Consider the following 21,576-nt stretch of genomic DNA (forward strand, 5'->3'; position numbering starts at 1 on the left):
TTAAGCGACTGCCTTCGGCTCAGGTCATGATCCTGGAGTCCCGGGATCGAGTCCCGCATCGGGTTCCCTGCTGGGCGGGGAGTCTGCTTCTCCCTCTGACCCTCCCCCCTCTCATGTGCTCTCTCTCTCTCATTCTCTCTGTCTCAAATAAATAAATTAATTAATTAAAAAAAAAAAGTGGGGCAAGAGAAGAAAGTAAAACAAGAGTAGAGATGAAGCAGAGCCAGGAATGAGTCTAAAAATGCATATTGTAGGGGTGCCTGGGTGGCTCAGTCGTTAAGCGTCTGCCTTCGGCTCAGGTCATGATCCCAGGGTCCTGGGACTGAGCCCCACATCAGGCTCCCTGTTTAGCAGGAAGCCTGCTTCTCCCTCTCCCACTCCCCCTGCTTGTGTTCCCTCTCTCACTGTGTCTCTCTCTGTCAAATAAATAAAATCTTTAAAAAAAATTAAAGGGGCACCTGGGTGGCTCAGATGGTTAAGTGTCTGCCTTCGGCTCAGGTCATGATCCCAGTGTCCTGGGATCGAGCCCCGCGTCGGGCTCCCTGCTTTGCGGGGAGCCTGCTTCTCCCTCTGACCCTCTCCCCTCTCATGCTGTTTCTCTCTCGCTCGCTCTCTAAAAAATAAATAAAAATCTTTAAAAAAAATTTTAACTTCATCAGAATTTTAAAAAAAAATTTAAAAATTTTAAAAATAAAAATGCATATTGTAATAACCCACACGTGTGCAATAGGTGGGCCATAAATCTGGTCCTAAATTTTCTGGCAGCCACCATGAAAAGAGAAACCTTATCAGTTATACAATTCATAGTGTCCATAAGATACTAACAATCCAAATTTCCTGGGGAAGTCTAGTTGTTCTTGGTACTCAGACCAGACAGGAACTTTGCCTGGGATCCTCATAAGTAGGTGATATAATGAACAATCATCACAGCTTCTTTACAATTCATACAACAAGATCCATGGGGCTGCTCATTAAAATAACTCGGTATAGGCTAATGGCACATACACAGACATGATACAGAGAAAAGGTGTTCTTCTGGAAAGGGGGAAAGAGAAGACAGGGATGATTGGCACAACAAAAACAATGTTCCAGCCTCTGCTGATCAGCTTGGATCCAGGGATTTAATTCAGATTATCTGGCATTGGAAGAATGTTAGCAATCTTCTCTAAATATTGTTCCACCTAGCTTTTGATTGATATTGCATGGTGATGGCAAATGTATTGAGAGTGGCTATTCCCTGGATCATTGAATTCATCTTCCAGTGCCCAAGCAGACCCCAAAGCTGGAGCTAGGGTCCATATCCTTTTGCAGAAGCTGGGAATGCCATGCAGGCACATGTCCCATGGACATCCAGGCCTTCCTTCTATAAGGTGAGCATAGGGAGTTCTGTCAAGAAAGTCCAGGATGACTTTGAGAAAATTATTTTGAACTACAAACCCAGATAAAAACCATACGGCCTCAAAATTCTACTCCATTTAGAATTAGCCTGAATTAGCCAAAGATAACCAGACACCCACCTTCAGCAAAGTAAAATATCAATATAGTCTTGAAAACATCTTTAGCTTTGAGAAGAATACTTTCTGTTGTGTGTTCCAAGAGAAACCATTATGAAATACACATTGAGGAAATAGCAACAAGTTGTGTGGGATTGTTTTATAAACCAGCTAAAAGATGAGAATATCTAGCAAAGACATAACTTGTTTGGAAAAAGAAAAATAAATAAGAAAAAGGCTAAAAGCCTTATCAGTGGCCTTTCTTTTGGGCAGTAATTGGCCAGTGGGGTCAAAGGCCTATTCAGGCCACTCCTTGCTTGAAATAATAGAGTCTTAACACTCATATAAGAAAGAATGTTTGTGCTACTTTTCTCTATAGCCAGGAGTGGGAGGGGTTGAAGTGAGCTCAACCAGATCATTAAGAGCCAAGTTTCAAAGAAAGGAAACCTAAACACAGTCCAAAGGCTATGGTCTTCTGTGTTGAAAGACTGTTCCTATTGGCTCTGATCCAAGCAGAACCATAATAGGGCCAGGTTTGCAAAAGTATCTGTACCTGGGTCTCTGTCTAGATTGAGCTCATGCTCTTTAACCAGCCAAATCTTGTACATAAGAATAAAGATCAATAAATAAATGCAGCAATAATTTGATATCTCTAATGTATTTCTCTAGGAGAGAAGAAAGAAGATGGCAGTGTTCTATAAAGAAATGAGCTGTTCTTGGTGCTTTATGTTACTCATATAAAACATTGACCTATGAAAACTAAGCTTGTAATTTGACAATCAAATACCTGGCATATAGTTGAGGGCTATTGTCCAATAAAAGAAGGCTACCATTTTGGATAGGGAGTAATGTCTTTTTAGAATATGGAATAAATTATACTATTTATCCAATCAAGTGGGATTGTCCCTGTACCATAAATAGTGGTAGGAAAGTTGGTGAGAGGGGGTCCTTCAAAAGCTTTGGAAGGAAAAAAAAAAAAAAACTTCCCTAGAATCTAACTACAATAACAGTAGCCTAACTCAGATTCTGACACAAATTGTGGTTTTAGATGAGTGTTTTTGAGGTACTGATAAACATGAAATAAGCTTTAATTGAGGTTTGTTTCCTGTGATACCTCATTACCTCTCTGTGGAGGTTTTAAGTTGTTCCATTCTCTGATATGTGGAAATTAGATCCCCTCTTGAGAGTTTAAATAGTCTTCAACTAATGGGAGGCCACCTTACACGCTTGAAAACCACTTTCAACCTGTATTAGTTTCCTAGGGCTGCCATAACAAAATAACTTCATTACTCTGTAAAGACCCTATTTACAAATAAGGTCATATTCTGAGGTACTAAAGGTTATGACTTCAAAATATCTTTCTGGGGGGATACAGTTCAACCCATAACACCACACTAACTGAACTTATTCTGCAGAATTGAGAAAGACTCTTCAGACCTGGCTGTTTTAAGCAGTGGGAGGGCAGCTTGCCCATCCAACCCTGGGTCATCCTGAAATTAAGGAACAGTGACCTTTTTGTACCCAACATGAGAAAGGGACAACTCTGTTCCTCCTTGAGGAGCCAAGACATAAACCATAGCATATGCCCCTCTGTAATTCTCCTCAGATGAGAGGCCATATGAGGTGGTGATTGATTGCTCAGAATATGGAGCCACACTACCTGCGTTCAAATTCCAGCACCACCACCCATTAGCTATGGGACCTTAAACAAGTCTCTTATTGTTTCTGATCTGCAGTTAACTGCTCTGTAAAATGGAGATAATAATAGAACTTCCTCACAGGGATGTTTTGAGATTTAAATGAGTTAATATGTGTAAAGCACTTAGATCAGGGCCCAACCCACTATGTTAATATTGGATATTTTCAACTATTTTAAAGTTAGATATTTCAAATAAAGATATTATTTGTAAGCATAAGGAGTAAAATGCTCACCATCTCAGCAGGACACTGATTATCAAGGAAGCTAGATTTTCTACAAGAACCCTCTTAATGACCCTCATCCCATATCCCTTCTACCTACTTGTGATTCCTTTTACTTTTTAATGCCCCTCCTTTATGGTCATAACCAAGAAACCTCACAGTCTAGCTTTGGCTCACTCTAGTCATTGTCTCAAGTTGCTTAATTTCACCAACATCAGTATTAGAAAGCAATTGCTTCTTGGACTCGTGTCTTCATCTCTAGACAACTTACCTCTTCCAGATTACTATAGGCAAGTTTTGAGGAAAACAGGAGCCAAGTTATACATTTCTTCTACGTCCTATAAAACTTAGAACAATATAATGCACATAAGCAGGTGCTGGATAAATACCAAATCGTTAGAAGGTAAATACAAAGTAAACCTATGTGCTAAGAAGAGGATCCTTCATTGCAGACAAATTTGCATATCCAAGGATCATTTTTGTGAACGATTATTGCTCACAAATGTTCAGAAAACTGCAGCAAGGACATAGAATACAAAACCTAAGGAAAGATTATGGTTGGGAAGAATTGGCTTCAGGCCTAAAATTGCTTTATCGTGGTTCTGGCAAGTAATCAATAGGAAACTCTCTTGCATAGACATAAATCATAATTGAGTTTTCATCAATCCTGTGCCAAATCTGTGACTGTATGAAATCCAAGATCCCAGTGCCAAGGTGCCTTATCAATCCATATGCAAATATGCCTTTTGATGAAATCAAAGAACAAAAGAATTCAGGCAAGACTGCAACCTTGTGCTGCCAAAGCCAGGTAGACATTTAACTCTTCACATTGGCCAATGACTAAAGAATGTCTGCAGAGGGAGGCATTTCTCACAGAGTGCTTCTCCTTAAATGCTCATGGGGATTTATAAATTGGAAAAAATCAATTCACAGTGGTCATTCTCCCTAAAAGCCTATTCAAAAGGATCTTTTTCCAAAATCCCTGAAAACTTTATCTGAAATGTATTGAAAGATTACTGATTTTTAAAATAAGCTTTGTATACATAGTTTCCTTAAGGCAAAAGGAGGAAAATGGTATTAAAGACTCTTTCTTCTATTAAAAAAGATGACAAAATATCCACACTTTTCTCAGATGTAGCACACCTGATACTCAAGATGATTTAAATTGAATAAATTTAATTCTATCCTCACTCATTTTGAGGATTTATGATTAAATTAAGATGCATAAATTAGATTACAGAGTTATAAGGATCTGTACTTTTGAAATTCTTTTGAACATTTCTCAAAACACTCTTCTTTTTTTTAGATCAACCACCAGAACTTTTTATAATCCACTGGGGCTAAGTTGCCTAAGAGAAAATTTTATCTAGATTTACTCAATTCAACTGCTCCCACCCACCTTACAACATACACACAAAGAAAAAGATTCTCTAGATCAGCACTGTCCAAAACAGTAGCCACTGCCCACATGTAGCTATTTAATTTTAAGTCAAACATAATTCAAGTGGAAAATTCAGTTCCACACTCATTTTAGCTATATTTCAAGAGCTCAATACCACATGTGGCTAGTGGCTCACAGTACCAAATCTGCATGTAAAGACAATTGCTGTCATCATAGAAAGTTCTCCTGGACATCTCTGCAAGTTTACACCATTCCTTTCAAGTCCAGAAAAATCTAAGCTTTGTATCATCACAAAAGGAGGCACCCCTTTACTCTCTAGATTCCCCTGAGAATCCTGATCTCACTACCGCCACATTTCTCACAAAAAGTGTTCAAAGAAAAGGCCGCACATTTCCCACCCTGAGCCCAGATGAATACGGAAAGAACTAATCATCTTTTAATTAGGCCAACAATTCTCAGCCAGGTTGGAGGGGAGAGGCACATCAAATTTGCTGCGGGGAAATACAGATGCAGGATGTCAGCAAGATGGCAGAAAAGACATTCCAGCCCTCATACCTCCATAGACATGTCAATCCTGATAACCATCCATGGACAGGAATACCCCTGTGGAAGCCCGGGAGTCCAATGGAGAGATGCTCTTTTGAGCAAAAGAGCAAAAATAGAAACATTGAAGAGTATAAAATAAAAGTTTCACTTTGCCTGGGTCAGCCCTCCCCAAGGCAACACAGTTCAGTGCCAAGAAAGACTCCTCCGCCCATGATTTCCCCCACCAGGAAAATTGTACACTTTGTGGAATTGTATGGTATGGGAATTATATCACAATAAAGCTATTTTTTAAAACCCCGGGGTTCTAAAATAAAATTATTAAAAATTTTTAAACAACCTAAGCATATTTTTCATAAAACTTAAAAATACTTGCTCACAGAAATAAACAAAATTTGCAGTAATTTTGCAGAAGACCAGAGAAAGGCATGTGTGTTTGCCTCAATCTTTCGCAAGTGGACTACAAAAATAGGCTTTAGTTTTTATTTCTTACATATTTAGCCATGCTTGATGCAGTGCATGAAAGGAGTTAAACAATTCAAAGAAAATTGATTCCACAGTGACATCAGCAAATATAAGTTACCAATAATGCTTGGTTTCTTTCAGCCTTCTGGTAGCTTCCTTACATCTCTATCTTGAGAAATGAATCAGTTGGCACCAGAGAGTATAGTGAAAAGCAGGTCCTCTCAGAATGCAAGATCAGAAAGGACATTGGCCCATGATTAATGTGCTTATAGAGCCTCAAAATTCGAATTTTGACAAGACTTCTAAGTGAGTTTATAACACAGTCACAGAGGTACACAGGTATACTGTTAAGATTTTAAAAGGTTCAGGGGCGCCGGGGTGGCTCAGTCGTTAAGCGTCTGCCTTTGGCTCAGGTCATGTTCCCAGGGTCCTGGGATCAAGCCCCTCATCAGGCTCCCTGCTGGGCGGGAGGCCTGCTTCTCCCTCTCCCACTCCCCCTGCTTGTGTTCCCTCTCTCTTTGTGTCTCTCTCTGTCAAATAAATGAATAAAATCTTTAAAAAAAAAAAAAAGATTTTAAAAGGTTCATCATGTATCCTATGATGGTTAATTTTATATGTCAACTTCACCGGACCATGAGGTTCCCAGACATTTGGCCAAACATTATTGTGGGTATGTCTGTGAAGGTGTTTCTGGGTGAGATGAATGTTTAAATGGGTAGACTGAGTAAAACAGATTGTTCTCCCTAATGTGAGTGAGCCTCATCCAACCAACTGAAGATCTGAATAGAACAAAAAAAGGCTGAATTAGAGGGAAGTCCTCCTGCCTGACCCCTTGAGCTGGGATGTTGGTCTTTTCTAGCCTTTGGACTCTGACTGAAACACTGGCTCTTCTTAGGTCTCGAGTCTGCTGGCTTTTGGACCATCATCAGCTCTCCAGATTCTGAGGCCTTGGACTTGGACTGGAATTATACCATTGGCTCTCCTGGGTCTCCATCTTGCCAACTGCAGGTCTTGGGATTTCTCAGCCTCCATAATCACATGAACCAATTTCTTATCATAAATCATAGATGATAGTTTGATTAGTAGATATTCCTGACTAATACCAACATTAAATAATCTTTAATTTTGTGCTGTTTACCAGACCACAATCCTTACAATAGTCTATGACTAAATATTGCTGTTAACACGTTAATTATATTGTTGATAGGGTAATTATATCACATGACATAGTGTTATATATACATTACAAATATTTTTCATTAAAATAGCATTTGTTACATACTACAACTTTTTTTTTTAAGATTTTATTTATTTATTTGAGAGAGAGAGCGCACATGAGAGGGGGGAGGGTCAGAGGGAGAAGCAGACCCCCTGCTGAGCAAGGAGCCCGACATGGGACTCGATCCCGGGACTCCAGGATCATGACCTGAGCCGAAGGCAGTTGCTTAACCAACTGAGCCACCCAGGCGCCCCACATACTACAACTTTTATAACTTTATCTTGGCTTTCCTAGAAGATTTTTTCTATAGGGATCTTATGTAATAGTAATGGTCCAATTTTTTATCAAGCTTTGAGAAACTCTGATGGAAACCCTATGTAAATCAGAACACTTACCTCTCCATTAATTTGTATGATCTTGGCTGAACCTTGACTCTGATGTGCCTCAGAGTAACCAAATGGACAATGATGGTGATAGTTTCTACCTTTATTAATAAGGTTTGTATTAGGATCAAATAAGAACCATGAAAAATGCCTTCAAATATAAAGCAGTATACAGTAGTGATATAATATTACTGTGTTTAAGTAGCTGAATGTTTAATATTTTAGTATTAACTGAGATCTCTCTAATCACAGTAGAGAGAAAACCTTAATGGTCAGCTAAACTAGAATAAAATCTACAAGTTAGAATAAAATTTGAACATATTAAAAATATATAATGCAAAAAAATCATTAGATCATTTTCTCCTTCTTTAATTTATAGTGTAATGTGGGATGAGAAGTGAACTTGTTATATTCATGGAGCAGATAAGCTATTAAATTAATTTCAGGTAAACAAACCAGATAAGAGAGAGCATGTTTATTGACATGGAAAGCCACTTCACTTTTCTATAAATTACTACCATACAGATGCTTATTAATGTAATGTTTTTCATGTAGTACCACCAAGGAAAGCCTGTCTCACAGAAAGGAATCACATTGTTTGAAATTGCCAAAAACTTTGAAGCATAGTGCCAGGTATAACATAAGTGCCTAGTTAATATTAGTAGACTGATTAGAGAAAAAAAATTATGTATAAACAAGAATATTAAATATAGGAGCACACAGATAATTCTTTTACTCAGTATCTTAATACTATGTCCAGTTTGGAGCCTGAAACATGAGTGTTTGGAGAACTTGGAGTAGTTCCAGAGAAAAGCAATGAAAATGATTAAAGAGTTGGAAAATGGGGCCTATAAATCATGACTACAGGAATTGGGGCTTATTTAACCTGAAAGAAAAAGCTACATGACTGTACCAGATTCTTATATCTGAAACTTGGAGATGATGAGATTTGTCATGAGCCATCCATACAGCTGTGCAAGCAGAAAGAAATCCAGAAGCAACAAAGATATTTTCAAAGCATCACTATTATTTCTGTAAATATCTAACTCTCTCTCTCTTCTTGTGATTTTCAAAACAACCAACAGCAGCCCTAGGACAGGCAGGGTGTGCAGACAAGTGCAACCCACATACATTTATCAAGTGCACCTTACCTTGCTGAGCATTGCGGAGAGAAAGGAGTAGGCACACAACCCCCAGAGCATGAGAGTTAGTCAAGGAGACTCCCATACAAAGAGAGTCCCAGGATGTCTGGAAACCTCCCATGTCAGAGACGATGCAAAGTCCCTTAGTGTCTCTAAGGAAGGCACACTCAAGTTTACTTAGGAGGCTGGAGAGGAGAAGAAGCTGCTTCGCTAGGGTCTTGATGCTGCAAGTGAGTTTGCTGGGCAGAAGTAGGCGGGAGGGCAGTAAGGCTATTCTGTGTAAATGGAAGAGCAAGCCCAGAAAAATCAGGCAGGACAGAGTAGATTTGAGAAATATTATCACATCCACTTCCCAGATAAGAAACTAAGGCTCTAAGGTCTCAATGACTTGTAAAAGGTTAGCAGCAGTTAATGTCAGAGCTGGGACTTGAACCCACAATTCCTGATTTCGAGTCTGTTAGGGCTCTTTATGAATTCTTGTTATTCATTTAGCAGTTCTAACGTGCTGTAGTTTGTCCAATAAATAATTTCTTTGCATTACAACTGAAGCTGTTATCTATCGGAAATCCATCTTGTTGAGTAATTTGGGGGTGGGGAGAGGGAGATATGATGTCATCATGGTCACACAGTACCCAACTCACTGAATTCTGTAAACACACACACACACACACACACAAATGCATTACTTACAAATAGAGTTTAATTTAGCCAGTCATTTAATAAAGAATAAAGTATCTCATCTTTATTTGTTCTGTTACACACCACATGATAAAGACAAGACATATAAACTGGAATTAAATCATTTTCAATTTTTTATTTTAAATTAAAACAAAATACACCACCATACTTGTGCTGTCAGGAAGAGGGTTTTCTGTTATCAATCCTGCTGCAGCTTCACGTCTTTTTTTTCTCTCATGTTTTAAATGGAAATGTTTCATATGCCTTCAATCTAACAATAGTCAAAAAATTATTCTGGATCAACACATACAAAATTCAGGGAGAGAAGCAGCTTATTGGAGTCCACACAAATTGCAAGATAAAATACGAGTCAATGTATTTGGGGGGGTGGCAATTTATTAAATCTGAATATTTTATGTCACAGTCATTGACTGAAAATGAAGAAAAAATATATTTCCCGTTCTTTTTATTTCTGTTTGGAAGGTTCAGCAGAATAAATTTCACAGAAGACAAATATTGGGGAAAATGAAACAATTCTTCAAGACATCCTGGTATTTCTTAAAAGGTTCTCAGGCAATCTCCCAGTTAAATAAGTTGCTCTAGAAAACCTCACACCAACATTTTCAAATTGACCTCCTTTTACCCTGTTACATGACTGGAAATCACCTTAAAATTCAATATCAGAGGATGAACTTTTCTTGTTCAGTTTCTCAAGTGTTCTAATTGTAATTATATCCAATTTGTTGGTAGCGGCTCAAGGACATGAGAGCTGCCCTTTCTGTCCCTACTTGCTTGTCCTCCTCTCCTTGCATGAAAGCCCTACAATAAACGAGGAACACACAATTGTGCTCCGTGATTCACACCTGCGTATGATTGTCCCTGGGTGCTTGCCTGTAGGAAGACACTGGAAAGTCACTGAAAAGGAGGGCAATTTCTTAGCCATTAGTTTGTAAGAATCGTGGCCGCCCTGTATGATTTATAACATGAACATCATGACCTAGATGTTCTCAGAAGGTATTGGTCTCCCCAATCCCCTTTCACGGGCCTCCTGAGTTATTTTCCTTAGAAAGAGTGCATCTAAAAGCTAATAGTTTTGAGTATAAGCTTTAGTACATGTTTGAACTTTTGACTTCATGTCAGGCTAACCTAAAAAATTGGGAAATTCAATCTCATCCTACTGTGAGAACTAATCAACTCTGACACCACTGAAGAGAGTGTTCGAGCTCAGAGATCGGCACTAGCTGGTGCCCATACACTGGCAGGGAGATCATGCAAACTAGTCTCTGCAGGGATGGTTCTCCAGGGTGAGGGTTGGAGGCAAAGTCCCCCTCACCTAAAGCTCAGGTGCACAAGGCAGAAGAGTAGTATATGCTCTATCCTAAAGAAAATGGCCCGGGTTAAAATGGGAGAGTTTGGAAAGGTGAATGGAACCACAGATAAACCATATTCTCCAAACTGGGATTTAAGTGGCCAGACTCTCTGTCTTAGGATCCAGCAGATTTCCTTGATGAATGGGGGGGTCCTCAGGGAATGGTGCCCTGGGTAGAAGAATCAGGACAGGGAGTAAACCCTAACTTGGTTTGTTATGAAGGATGCCTGTATCAGGTCAGCCTAGGGTATGCTACAGTAAAAATTATCCCAAAATCTGAGTTGTTCAAAAGTTCATTTCTCACTCAGGCTGTGTGTCCATTAGGGGTCGGCTGGGGAGCTCTACTCTGTTAATTCTCTGTCAGGAACCCAGATGAAGGGAGAGTTCATCTGTGTGCAGTCATGTTTACTCTGGCAGAAAAATGAGGATGTGGTCAATCATATACCAGCCTTTAAAATTCATCCTGCAAGTGACACTTGTCACTTCTGTTATTATTTCATTGGTCATCGCAAATCATGTGGTCACATCTAACTCTAAGGGGGCAGGGAGAAATAACCCTCCCATGTGCCCAATAGGAGGACTAAAAATATTTCATGAGCAGCATTCATGACTACCAAAATGTCCACTTCACTAGGATGTGTCATGACTGTGGGTAGGGGGTCGTCTGAAATGAAAGTGTGTCTGAACAGTTTGCTGTTTGGTGGACATGTGACAATATTTCAACATTCACAAGTCCAGCCCCCACTCAGTCCTCTCCTTGACCTGGGTATAAATTTTAGGTGTCAATTTCTGTGGTAGGCAGATTAATGGTCTCTGTCCCCCAAAGATGTCCATGTCTTACTGGCCAAACACTTCTGGTGAAGGGGGACCTCACTGTCTCTCAAGATTATACTCTATGAATATGTTACCTTATGTGGCAAAATGAACTTTGCAGAGATGATTAAGGTAAGGATCTTGGGATGGGGAAACTATCATGGTTTTTCCAGATAGGCCCAATGTTTTATCACAAGGACCCTTATAAGAGGGAGACAGGAGTGTGAGTCAGAGAAAGAGAGATTTGGCTTTGAAGATGGAGGAAGGGGCTACCAGCCAAGGAATGCAGGCGGCCTCTAGGAGCTGGAAAAGGTAAGAAAATAGTCTCTACCAGAGCATCCAGGAAGAACACAGCCTTGCCTACACCTTGATTTTAGTACAGTTATTTCAGACTTCTGAACTCCAGAAGGGTAAGAGAATAAAATTGTTTGTTTCAAGCCACTAAGGTTGTGGTGACTTGTTCTAGTAGCAATAGGAAACTAATACCATGTCCCACAAAATATGATGGAAGATGACCATGTTTGGAATGGGCAGGGGGGATGACAAGAGGCACTGCTGCAAAGCTGCCTTGTTGGTACATGATGAGTAGGAATTCCACTGCCAGCACTCAATCCCATTGACCCAGGAGGGCAGGCGGCCCCAGCTCCAAGGGGATCTCTAGCAAAAGGACCTGGTCCTAGCCCCTCGATGATGTTTGCAATAAGTAAACACCACCCCACATGCACAATAAAACATGAATTCCATCTTGCTTTTCTTTCTCCATCTAACTTTTCCCTCTCCACATCCCAACTTCTCTCTCTGAGCTGCAACTTCAGTTTTCATTTCATTTGAACCCAGGGGCAGAAACCACAGCTGGGCAAGGTGCTGTCATGATTGTGAGGACCTTAACCTGCAGAGCATTACACAGTTTCAGTGTTGGCAGGCATCTGAAAAAGATATAGGGTCAACCACACACCCAAAACTTAAATCTGCTCTACAACTTCCCTCCAACGTTAATAGCCAAACACTTCTGATGAGGGGGACCTCACTGTCTCTCAAGATAGCCTTTTCTATCTTTGCACAACTGGAAAGCTTTAGATCAGTATAAGCACATGGTTACTACTCATTGGTCCTTTTCCATCCCTGGAGATAGCTAAGAATATAGAATAGTTCTAATCCCACTTTTAAATGATGAACCTTGAAACACTTAAAGATGTTTGTGGGATTTAAGAAAGAAAAATTGTTTCCCTTAGAAACAATGGCTAAAACACACGAGTGGCTTGGCAGGAATTTCTTCTTCAAATGAGTTTATCTCCATGTGAGAATAATATAATATTTTGATGACATAGATGGAAGATGATTAAAACCTGGATAGACCCTGATATTAAAGGTCCCAATTAAAATTATCACAGTGCAAGTTCTAAGGTAATGAGGGGAGAGGAGGAGAGCACAGCCCCTGGGAGCCAGAAAGTGTGAGAAAGCTCAGGAAAGAAGCATAGCAGAATTTCTCTTGACCTGTCAGCGCATTGTATCCTCTTTATGACTTCGTGGAGTCAGAGAGACTACCTTTCAAAAATGTCTTCTAGAATAAGTCAGCTTCATTGTTGAGTTATCTCATATACAATAATGAATCAAACAGAGGACTTTGAGGCAATTGTCATTTTTTTTTTTTTTTAGAATTAATTGACCCAATTCTATATTGTCCATTTGCTTCCCATTCAAATCCATTACAGGTCTTTTTCTGCTCTGGTCTTTGTCTCAGCCAGCTGACCCCTAGGGTCAGAATGACCCAAACTTACTAGCCTGCTGGCTTCCAGTTGGGTTTGGTCAACAGAAGACAGTTGCAGAAGATAAGAGGGTGGGAGGAGAAAAGATTGGGTTATTTATTCTCCCTTCTTAGACAAAAGGATTCTGGCAGCTGCTATGATAGATCCTATAAGCCATTTCCTCCCACAGGGCTTCAGCTAGCTCCTGCAATGGACAGCAGTCAGCAGCATCCAGCAGACAACAGTTCCTCAGACATACTTCTTATTTGGTTTCATAGCAGAATGCCTCAGAGAGACATTTACATTGAAAGGCTTTCCCCAGCACCTGATTTTCTGGCAAGTTCCAAAGTGAGGATTTCCAGCAAGTTCTGCCAGTGCAAAACCACAGCAACTTCTTTACCACCCAATGAGCCATGATTGTGTTGTTCAACAAATACTGACTCTTAGCATCCCCCCTCCCCCCAGAATGGGTGGTTCTTCCTTGTATGTTCTCTCTTAACCATAGATAGTGCTTATCATTATATCCACCATTCATACATTTCTTAGAATTCTGTTCTTACCAACAAATCCCTCATTCTAATTCCATGTTATAGTTAATAATACTTCATATTAAATTTGGTCTGTTTGAATTACCATATGATTTCACTCTCCTTACTGAAACCTGACTGATACAATAGTGAACAACTCTTGGTAAAGTTTCATGTACTTACATAGTAGTTGCATTCCTAAGATATTCAGGAATTATATAATGCTCCAAAATATAAGCTTTTTGTATATGTGTAAAATGGAGTTAGGGTGCAGACTCAGGAAATTACAAACAGTTTTTTACCTGGGTGTAAGCAGGCCCCTTACAGCTGTACATATTGTGCACAACATTGTCCTATGGGGCCACCGTGCCCAGCAGATCTATGTCAGTGGTGCTTCCAAAAATCCCACAGTCCACAATCTGCATAACTGTATGTGGCAGCCCTATAATGTAGATATACCCATTCAGATATTTGAAAGTTGGGCAAGATGTAGGACAATTCTTCCATATGTAGGACCATCCCACCTATTTCAGTACACCCAACATCTCCGAACTCCATCCATTCTATAACAGTACTACATCCCAGTCATTCCGACAACTGAAAATATCCCACACATTTACAAACTGCTCTGCTGGGAACAACAACCCACTCATGCCGCATTTCCCTGATCTCCCCTGTAAGGGCTCATTCTTGCTCCAGTCACACCAATCTTCTTGATATTCTCTAACAAGTCCATATTCCCCCCTTCGAGAGACTTTGCAACTTATTTCTCTGCATGGAATGCTCTTAGGCTTAATATCTCCAAACTCACTTTCACTCCCTTCAGACTCCTGCCCAAACGTCATCTTATCAGAGTCCTTCTCTGGCCCACCCTATATAAGATAGAAATCCCGCACCCACCCAGCATTCCTCATCGCTCTTATCTCACTTTATTTTTCTTAACATCATGAACACTGTCAGCAGCACTGTACATTTTACTGAGTTACCTATTTTCTGTATCCCTCACTAGCACTTAAGCAACTTGAGACCAGGGACTCGACCTGTTGTGTTTACTGCTGTATCCTCAACACTGAGAACAGTGCGTTACTTATACTAGGCACCCAATGATTATTTGTGGAATGGATAGTCTGTGGTAACAACGTCACTCATAGTAGCACGTGCTCAGTAACCCTCCTTTCCCTGTTCCTCCAAGTCAATGAGTTCAATCACTTTACTTCCTTTATCCTCCTCCCCACCCCAAACTTGAATTGCACTGCCCCAAAGTAGAATGGATCAGAATGTCAGCAAGCCCTATGTTAGAATATTAGAATATTCGAGCACATTGATTTTTCTTGTGGGGATAAATGCAGAATAGCTTTCAGATGAGGAGATGTGTGATTTCCCTAAATTTATTTAATGTAAGTGTGCCTTCCATATAAGTTTGGAAGGCAAAGATAAGAGTAGAAACTGGACCTGCCATGACACAAATCACTTAGAACACATTGTCATATTTAATCTGTACAGCCATCTTGAAAAAATAGATCAAACTAAAGCTATTTCACTGAGGAGAAAACTAAGGTTCAGTGATATTAAGTTTCTATCAGAGTGCAATTCAAAACCATGTCTTTCTGACTCCGGAATTTATGGTTGTTTTACCACATCACTGAAACGAGACAATGAAATACGTTGAGCACAAGTGCAATTTCCTCACAATTCAAGTACCATTTTAAGGGTAAATGCTTCTAGAGAAATATCCTGATTCATTTCTAAGAGTATTTATTCCATGCTCATTTATGAGTAGTATCTAGAAACACATAAAGTCAACTCTCCCTCATCTTTAGATGAATTATGCAAAATTTTGGCTTGCCCATGGCAAACTTTTGTTTAAAGCCGGTTTATTAACCAAGGGCACCAACTCTGCTTAATGAATTGCTTTGTTGATATTATTGGCAGTTTGTATTCTGCCTACTTAATTACTGTGTTCTAAAATAATCAATCTTTTTTGTCTCAGCAAGGCCGAGGCAAATTATGAGATGGAGAGATGCTTCTGTGCTCCTCCCATCCCTTCCTTGTTAGGATCTGGCTAGGAAACAGAGAAACAAAAAGAAGAGAGACTACAAGGAGAATTGCTTACTTCACAGTAGGTCTGACCTCTACAGGTCAATAACCAGAATCCAGGTAGGCCAGTATCCATCCCAGTAGCCAGTGTTCAGCTGGTATTGGACCAGTGGTCTTAACCTTAGAAGTCAAAGAGATATTAATCATTTCTATGTGCACACTATTGAGTGTTTTCTATATTATTATTTAATTCTCACAATATGAAGATTTACTCTTAGCTCCAATTTACACATGAGATGTTGAAAACCTTGACTAAATTTAAATATAAAGGAGCTAGAATCTCACCCAGGTCCATCTGATTCCAGGGCCTGTGCCCTTGACTACTGAACTATGGTGGAGGACAGGAATGTTCCATGTCAGAGAGGGCTGGAGCATCTCAATTCCCAGTGCTAGTCTGTGGAAGCAGAAACTTATATAGAAGAGGACATGATCCGTACCCCTGGCCATGAGCAAGACACAACCAAGTCGGCCCAGGCTCTAACTAAGTGTACCAGGGCTCAGGGCAGGCTCCAAATTCCAGCCAGGAGCTAGAATGCCAGAGCAAGAGAGAAGACTGAGGACAAGACCCTCAAGTAAATGAGTACAACAGGAGGAAAGAAATACACGTCAGGTATATGAGTGCCTGGGGCTCATCCCAGGCACACCAGTCCCCTGGTGACATATATAATCTGTGATTCCACAGATCACTGTGTCTCACTTAGGTAAGGCACTGCACACAGCATCTCAAAAGCTTCTGGATGGAGCTATATAAAAGGACCTAACTGCAGTAAAAAGATTGCAGAAGAAGACCTTAAAATCCAACAAAAAAATTATCAAAACTCTTACACGTACACAGCATTATCTGCTTCATTCATTCCACTAATATTTCCTGAGAACACACTATATACCAGACACTTTTTTTGAGTTTAGACTTTTGAGATCCTATCCAAATTTGAATAGTCTAAATATGTAGTTTTGTTTGTCTCTCCAGATTTGCACTTATTTTTAACCACCTTATTCTTGACTTGTGTTTCCTGAAACTTGACTATAGTAGAAGTTTTCCAGGTAGAGGAAGGGAAGGGAATTCCAGGCCAGGAAGTGAGTGGCATGAACAGACAACCTGAAATGTGAAAGATCTCTATGTGCTTTGGGGAAAGGTGAGGAGTACACGTGGGTGAAACATAAAATCAGGGACATGGTAAGTGGGGATGACAGAGTCACCATCTTTATTTTGCTCTGTGGGGGAAATTTCAGATCACGGAGGTAGATGATGTAGAAATAGTTGGAGGCAGGTAAGGCTTTCATGTGGTACTTCATATCACACTCCTCCCACCTGATTGTTTTAGCTTTCAGTCCATCTCATTTTCAGGAGGAATGTGCTTTGAAATCCAATCATTTCAATTTAGGATCTGTTCCAAGGAAGGTTGATTTCTGGAAGAAAAACTTGGATAGGTTCCCAGCCTCTCCTCAGCTCAGTCTTCATTCACAGCATGGTTTCCTCATTCTCTTTGATGTCAAATTTCAGAACATCATTGGGTGTAACCCATATTCAAACATAAGTTCAATAAACCCATCCAAAACCAAATTCAAATGTTCTCACAATATTCCTCATTTTAGATTGGCCATGTGTTGATCTGATTTACTCCCCAGATTTGAGAGTCTTCTCTTTCTGGCCACAGTAAATCAATGGTTGCCCCTAAACAAGAGTGCCCCCCCTAAGGGGACAATTAGGGCTGAAATCCAGCACCAGTTCTGCTCATTGTGGAACTGACAGGAGGCCATGTCCACTCCCAAAATAAAGTGTCTGGCTCTTTCCATACCAAGAAACTGTTTAGGCTATCAGAGGCCATTTGGCCCAACAGGAAGAAAATAAGCCTAAATGATATAGTCCTATTTCTATTGAAAAGAATAATGACAAAAGAGAAATAATTTTGTCTAGAAGAAAAGGAGTTGAACTCTAGGACAATAACAAAATGTGATTTTATATAAAATAATACAATTCATGGGGCGCCTGGGTGGCTCAGTCAGTTAAGCATCTGATTTTTTTTTTTTAAGATTTTATTTATCTATTTAGTGAGAGAGCATGAGTGGGCAAGCAGGGTGTGGAACCTGCTTTGGATTCTTTCCCTCCCTCTCCCTCTATCCCTCCCCCCTCCCTCTCCCTCTCTAAATAAATAAATAAACAAATAAATAAATAAACAAAGATAATAATACAATGCATGCAAATAAGTGCTTGTCATACAGTAAGCAGAACAATGATGGCTACTTGTTACTGTTATCAGTAATAATAATAATATTATTATTGTTATTATTGTTGTTATTATTTTCAGGATATTGAGAGTATTTATGTAATTGACTTAGAGTTACAAATGAATCCACAGCTAATATGCTATCATTTCAGTGTAAATTGAATATAGCAATTCTGATCTATAAAAGAAGACTTAAACTCTGTCATGATGTTTTTGTTTTTTTTAAAGGTGATGCCAATATGGCAATTTTTTAACTATTAACAGAACTGGGTGGGAAGGTATTCCAGAGTTATATTATTCTTGTTTATTTTCAGGATGCTTAAAAGTTTTCCTAATTTTATGTAATATATAAACATTCCCAGCTCCCCACATGGAAAGCTTAGCCTTGCTACTGGGAGTGGGAGCAAGGAATCTCTGACACTAAGTCAAGTGGCTGAGATCTGGTTGCCTTTACTTCTTCTGTGACCTTGAGCTGGTCATTTCACCTCAAGGATTTTCTCACCTATAAAATCTGAGAATCAGACTAGATGATTGAGGTTCTTCACTCTCAAATTTTACGACCAAGTCTACTCTTTGGCAGCTAAAAAAGATGGGGCTAATTTTAATGCATATTGTCTGCCCCGTATCTTGCATATAACTGATTGCAAATGCCTAGAAGCTAAAATAAAGGGTCAAAAAAGTGCCATCTGTTTCTATTACCAATTACTTTATGAAGCTGCCTCAAGTTTTAAAAAAAATTTAGTGAAAAACAGAAGTTGGCAGGAAATGTGCTGTAAACAATATCACCCCCACACATTTATTGAATAATTCATAACCAGTATGTGGTAGAAGCATAATTTTTAAATGACATTTCCCCCAAATACCTGAGTTTTCTGACATCAGTAGCAAATGATTTAGTTGGCATTATTTTGAAAGTCAGTGTTTAAAGATTAACATCTCAAATTTAAATTTATTTTATTCTTATCAATTTCCTTTGAATCAATTTTACTGTTTTATATTGGAATGAAATATTTGCCACAGTTGACTATCCCCCCTTATTGCTTTTCACGTATCCATTTTATATATTCTTTATCCAGTGTTTTTCCCATTGAAACATTCCATTTTTCCTCACCAATGAGACCCTTCACTTTTATTCAAACTGCATAAAATAATCTTGTAATTTGATAATATAAGAATATTCTATTTAATTATAGAAGGAGAAATATTACTTCCATGATTTTCAATCTGACACAATGAAAAGCATAATTGTTTCATTTTATTTTACTCACCTGGTCAGTACTAGCTCCATCACTGAAGAGCCTGGTGATATTGGTCATTACTCAATCTCTGCATATTGCGGCCTCCTTATCTGTACCATGTATCAACAGAGCAAGAGTTCTGAAAATTAGAGATAAAAATAAAATCAATATATTAAGTCCTCACTATTTATTAGTCATTACTATTATTGCTATTACTGTCGCCAGTGTTGTTTTATTGAAGACTGTTGACCTACTTTGGATTTGCTGCAGATCCCCAGAGTAGGGATATTACAACAGAGAGAGCCTGGCTGAGGGAATAAGACAGGTGGCAGGTTCTAGAGATGAACTGCCTGACCTCAAACCCAACTCTGCCACTTATGGATGGGGAAGTCTTGAGTCAATTATAGAACTTCTCGAAGCCTCAGTGTTCTAGGCTTCAAAAGAAGGCTAGTAACAGTACCTACTTTACTGGGTTTAGTACAGAAATTTCTTTAGTGCCAACCACTTAGTAAGTGCTCAATAAATAGTAGCTATTAACACTTAAAATTTATTCTTCTTTACTATAAAAGCAACACAAGTTTATTCTAAAACTCAAAGAAGAGCTTTTTTAACTATAATAATACAAAAAATTCAATTTGTTTTACACAAAACGACTAAGTGTTTCTCAGTTTGCACAATCCCAGATAAGTAGTCTACACCGCAGAGTTAGCCAAAATCTTATGTAGCTTTCTCCTAGCACCTAGTGTGTTCCCAACTATCTAAATATTCCTTTCTCATTCTGAAATGATTATCTTACAGGAGAAAACCTCCATCATCTCCACAAAATCTGAACATCCTTTCTTCTTGTCCCAACTAAAAAAGCAAAATGCATGCAGACTCAAATGCAAAACTGTTGGTGCATTTTATTCTGTGGTCTGTGTTTGTAGTCCCAATTCTAGATACATCCACAGACTGTATAACATCTGATGGGAAACCTTTCCAATAATCTAGGTCTTTGGCATCATGTTGAAAAATTGGATGATTGATTGTTCCTGCCATTTTTATAAATCCAGATGTTTAGATTTCCTGAAGGCCTGGCCCAAGTGTTGGTTTGTTCTTGGAAAGAGATTGCAGCCTAAGCATCATGAAATTCAGAGATTTATTTGATAAACCTACTCAGCAAAGTGCCCTGTATACTTAATCTCATAAATGCTACTTGATTTGTTATTCAACCAAACTGTTCATTGAAAAGGCATTGAAAGGATTCTAAAGATGCTATACTCAGGAAGTGTATTAGCAACAGGGTACAAAAATGAATAAACAATCATTAAATGGCACTTACGCATTTTAGGTACAGACTCCAGACTTCCGTAGATTCACTTCATGGCCTGAAAAAGACGTAGTTAAGTTTATCTTATGGTTGAGTTGTGTTCTCAATGCCCTGTTGGTAGTTCAAATAAATTTACCCACTAGCAAAAGTTATAAAGGATGGTAAAGCTCCAAGGCCAGTCCACAAAAATCTACTTAACTGGCAGCAAAGCTGCATGTTATTAACCAATTCCCAGAGCTCTGCCTTCAGTCTCCTTGGTCCTGCTGTCCCAGGACTTTAAGAGACAGCATCCTGACCCCTAAACTACTCTAAGCTGAGGCTTTCCTAAGCTATAACCCCTGATCTCAGCAACTTCAGACCCTGAAGGGCTGACCAGCTGTGGAGAACAGGGCCTCAGGGAGGTTCTGTTGCTAGGCAGCCTCCACCTCAGGAAAGCAAGATTTAAAACATGTGGACACACCAGTAATATTTACTGCCTTAATTTTCCCTCCAGTTTATACTTCTCAGTATCTAATTTTATAACACCCAGTATTTCCCACTTTTAATGTCTTTCTAGTCTTATTTTTTTATTCTTAGTCTTTTAGTGGTCAATCTTTTAAAGACGAACCTGAGGAATTTTAATTTGCAATAATAAACCCACAGTGGTTCATAAATTTGGTTCCTCCTTCCCTAACACCAACAAATTGAGTCCTGGAATTACCAATAAATGACCAAAAATATGAAAAATGTTGGCAATTCAATGTGAATTAAAGAAAAGAAAAATTAAGGAAACCTCACATATATTGAATGTCACATTATCTTGAAAATGTATGCATTGCATATCTTTATTTATTATTTTCTGGTTCATTCTCAGCTCAGGCATCTATTCCCAGAGCCTTCCCCTATCCCACCTCCATCTCCGGGTTTATTATGTGTCTCCTCTGTTTCTATACTTTTTTATGCCTCTCCGTGTAATTGCCTTTACCACATTGCATTCAAATGTCTATGTATAGACCTGTCTCTTCA

General features: G+C 39.1%; 1 long non-coding RNA gene across 1 annotated transcript in view; it reads right to left on the bottom strand.

Moving 5' to 3' along the window:
* The window catches only part of LOC123850973 (uncharacterized), a 101,189-nt gene that overhangs the window by 68,095 nt on the left and 11,518 nt on the right, over positions 1-21,576 (bottom strand). The window contains exons 3-5 of the long non-coding RNA XR_010405512.1: positions 20,584-20,629; positions 19,293-19,401; positions 15,813-15,916 (exon numbers count right to left, since the gene is read on the bottom strand). This is a non-coding gene — a long non-coding RNA (uncharacterized LOC123850973). The remainder of the gene's footprint in view (positions 1-15,812; positions 15,917-19,292; positions 19,402-20,583; positions 20,630-21,576) is intronic.

The sequence above is a fragment of the Mirounga angustirostris genome, unplaced genomic scaffold, assembly GCF_029215605.1.
Source record: "Mirounga angustirostris isolate CCGP_5_RB_7025 unplaced genomic scaffold, mMirAng1.0.hap1 SCAF_10, whole genome shotgun sequence".
Classification (NCBI taxonomy): Eukaryota; Metazoa; Chordata; class Mammalia; order Carnivora; family Phocidae; genus Mirounga; species Mirounga angustirostris.